This window comes from Lagenorhynchus albirostris, chromosome 4 (genome assembly GCF_949774975.1).
Source record: "Lagenorhynchus albirostris chromosome 4, mLagAlb1.1, whole genome shotgun sequence".
Classification (NCBI taxonomy): domain Eukaryota; kingdom Metazoa; phylum Chordata; class Mammalia; order Artiodactyla; family Delphinidae; genus Lagenorhynchus; species Lagenorhynchus albirostris.
Window position 1 is genome coordinate 119,888,962 of NC_083098.1, and position 4,299 is coordinate 119,893,260.

Consider the following 4,299-nt stretch of genomic DNA (forward strand, 5'->3'; position numbering starts at 1 on the left):
AAGAAAAGAAGAGAAGGACAGTGAGGAGAAAAGAATAATAGAATGAACAGAAGAAGAAAGAAGCTTTTGATATCAGACTGCTCCTGGGGGGATCAAAGAATCTCCTTCTTTGGACTTCCCTGGTGGTCCAGTGGTTAAGACTCTGCACTTCCAATGCAGGGGGCACAGGTTCGGTCCCTGGTCGAGGAACTAAAATCCCACAGGCCGTGTGGCATTATCAAAAAGAAAAAAAAAAAAAAAGGATCGCCTTCTTCCATGCAAACCCCTTGCTGGTTTTCTCCAACCTCCTTCTCCATCTTTATTTTGGTGACCCTACTCATGAGCACTTCCGTATTAGATCCCTGTCAAATTCATAGTGCTTCCTGGACCTTTTTACCACACTTCTAGATGGTTTCCTCTCTTATTTAGTCTGGAAATCTGTATCTATTTCTGTTGAAATGCCCATTTCCAAAGATTTTTATTTATACATGGAACCTGCAACCTTGAGAATTCAGCACACCTATCCTACCCATTATCTTCAAGGAAATGATATGTGCCCTGTTTCCTGGTGTAGACTATTGTTTCAATTTCTGTTTTTTAAACATCTTGCCATACAGAGGGGAAGTCTGAGGGTGAGAATGGGTTACAGCAAAGTTGGAATGATGATCTGCTTGATCATTAGTCTCTGATAAAAGCCAGAGTTTGAGGGAAAAGAATGATTCATGTTAGTAAAGATTCCCTTAGTTCACCAGCTTCCTTCCTTCTTGACCTTCCCTTCAGGAACCTATGTAGCACCTACAAATCCCTCCCTTGATGTCAGCCCAGTGAGAACAGGGATAAAGCAGCCTTTATATGGCAAGCAGAAAACTTCTCCCACATTTGCCTGGCAATAATCCAACACAAATCCAAGCCTCAAAGTTATCCAGACTATACTACATGGCTTCTGGGGAACAGCATTGGAAGTTTCGGGATTTCATTTGTTTTTTCTCTTCTGTGTTACAAAACTAAAACTATAATGCTGACTTCTTCCAAGTAGCAAGCAGTCAGGTGATACTTTCAGTAACCACTACTTACTGCCACAGAGTATTCCAAGATAGAGGTGGAGCACCAGACTGCTAAACAATAAAACTCAAGGTCACCTCAGGTCTCATCCTTCAAGTCTCAGCTTAAATGTCAATTACTTAGGGAAGCTTTCCCTGACCTTCCAGACTATGAACACTCTCACAGTGCCCTGTGCTTTGCCTCCTGAGTAGTTACTATAATGATTATTATTTCTACAATTATGTTAATGCTTTCCCCACTAATTCCTGAACTAATAAAGCCTACCCTGACATCTTATTTAATACTGCAGGCTGCACTCTTATGCCCATATTTCCAATGCCCCTTACCGTGCTCTCTTTTTTTATTTTTCCTCTTAGCTCTTACCACCTAATATCATTCTATATAATTTACTTATTAATCATGTCTATTACTTACTGTTTGTTTTCTATAATTAGAATGAATGCTCTACAAAATCAGTAACCTTTTGTATTTTGTTCACTGGTATACCCTAAGTTTCTAGATGAGTGTATATATAGATTGTGCTTGATAAATATTTATTGAATGAATAAATGAGGAGGGGGAGAGATCTGTCTGGTATACCTCACATCCACAATACCTGGTTGATTGTCTTTCCAGGATTTCACACTCAATGCCTACTAATTTGAAGATTAATGAAGACAGGCGATGAGAGTGAATGAATAAATAAAAGATGGAACTTGCCTGAAAATATTATTTTAACTAGCTGTAATTAAATCCTTCAAACCAGTATCTTACCATAAAACAGATAGTTAATTTTACTGAGTTTATTCTATAAACTGAAAATAACTCTTCATACAAGATACTAAAATTAAGCAAGTGCTATTATCTAATCCACATAATTCTCTTCAGGTTTGTGTGAATGTGTATGTATGTATACGCATGTGTGTACTTCAAGTGGTGATGATTTTCCTGTTCCAAGGACAGGTTAGAGAACTAAGGGGAAAAAAAAAAACATAGATGAGTCAAAGTATAAGAATAATTTTGTTTGCTTGTTTATATTTCATCCCTTCTTTTGGATAAGAATTTCTGAAAATGCATGCCATGTAAATAAGGACATCACAGAAAGTTTATTCTCATATCATATGTGTATAGGTATGAGTATATATCTTGGGATCAGCATATATGTATATGGACATATAATTCAACAGAGAAAAAGTAAATAATTTCAGTAAAATATCTAATAATTTGAAAATTTTTCTCAGCTTAGAAAAAATAGTTTCCCATGAGAAAATTCCCCAAATACATATTTTCTCTAATAATGTATTTTTGGAAAATCTTAGGAAATATGTAATAATATTCACTTTAATTGAAATTTGTTAGATTTGTTAAATTTCATGGCCAGAAAAATATACTTTTAAAAAACTTTTATTGTGGAATAACTGACAAATATAATTATATATGTTTAAAGTATACAATGTGATGATTTGATATACATATTCATTGTAGAATGATTACCAAGATCAAGATAATTAAACAGAGGAATGGATAAAGAAGATGTGGTATATATACACAATGAAATATTACTCAGCCATAAAAAGGAACAAAATAGTGCCATTTGTAGAGACATGGATAGACCTAGAGAGTGTCATGCAGAGTAAAGTAAGTCAGAAAGAGAAAAATATCATATAATATCACTTATATGTGGAACATAGAAAAATGGTACAGATGAACTTATTTGCAAAGCAGAAATAGAAACAGATGTAGAGAACAAACTTATGGATACCAAGGTGAAAAGGGGGGTTAGGATGAATTGGGAGATTGGAATTGACTTATATACACTACTATGTACACAATAGACAGCTAATGAGAACCTATGGTATAGCACAGGGAACTCTACTCAATGCTCTGTGGTGACCTAAATGGGAAGGAAATCTAAAAAGAGGGGATATATGTATACATATAACTGATTCACTTTGTTGTACACAGAAGTTAACACAACATTGTAAAGCAACTATACTCCAATAAAAATTAATTAAAAATAATAAATAAATGGGATTAAAAAAAGATAATTAACACATCCATCACCTCACACAGTTAACATAGTTAACTCTTGTGTATGTGTGTGCGTGTGGTGAGAATGCTTAAGATCTACTCTCAGCAACTTTCAAGTATACAATACTGTATTATTAACTGTAGTCACCACACTATACATCAGATCCTCAGGATTTATTCTTCTTATAATTGAGAATTTATTTAAAGAAATAATAAAGAAGTCATTATTTCTTTATATTTCTTCTCCCTCTTTTCTCCTTCTAGAACTCCAATAATTTGCAAATGGTTTCTTTTTCTGGTATTACATGCATCATATAGGCTTTCTTCATTCTTTTTCATTCTTTTTCTTTGTTCTCTGACTGGATAATTTCAAAGTTCCCGTCTTCTAACAGATCCTTTCTTCTGATCAATTCATTCTACCTTTGACGCCCTCTCTTGTATGTTTCATTTCATTCACTGTGTTCTTCAGCTCTAGAATTTGTTTGATTCCTTTTTTGATTTCTATCTCTTTGTTAAACTTTCTCATTTTATCTGTGTATTGTTTTCCTGATTTTGTTGAATTGTTTTTCTGTATTTTAATTTAAAAAATCAGCTTTATTAAGGTATAATTGACATATAAAATTGTAAAATATTTAAGGTGTACATCATGATGATTTAATATATGTATACAATGTGAAGGAACTCTCCCATCTAGTTAATTAATACATCCAGCTGTCACACATTTAGCGCTTTTTTTTTTTTGATGAGATTTCTATATTTTCCTGTAGCCCATTGAGTTTTTTTTTTTTTTTAAAGATTTTTTGATGTGGACCATTTTTAAAGTCTTTATTGAATTTGTTACAATATTGCTTCTGTTTTATGTTTTGGTTTTTTGGCCACGAGGCATGTGGGATCTTAGTTCCCTGACCAGGGATCAAACCCACACCCCCTGCATTGGAAGGCGAAGTCTTAACCACTGGACCGCCAGGGAAGTCCCCTAATTGAGTTTTCATAAAACAACTATTTTGAATTCTTTAACAGGTAAATCACAGCTCTCCATGTCTTTTGGATCAGTTACTGGAAGATTATTGTGTTCCTTTGGTGGTGTCGTGTTTCCTTGATTTTTCATGTTCCTTGAAGTTTTGTGTTGCTGTCTTTGTATTTGAAGTAGCAGTCATCTCCTCTAGTCATTACTAACTGCTCTCTCCAATGCATCTAAACTCATTCTTTTTCTTGCTCTAACAGTGTGCTGTAATTTCTGAGCTGGAA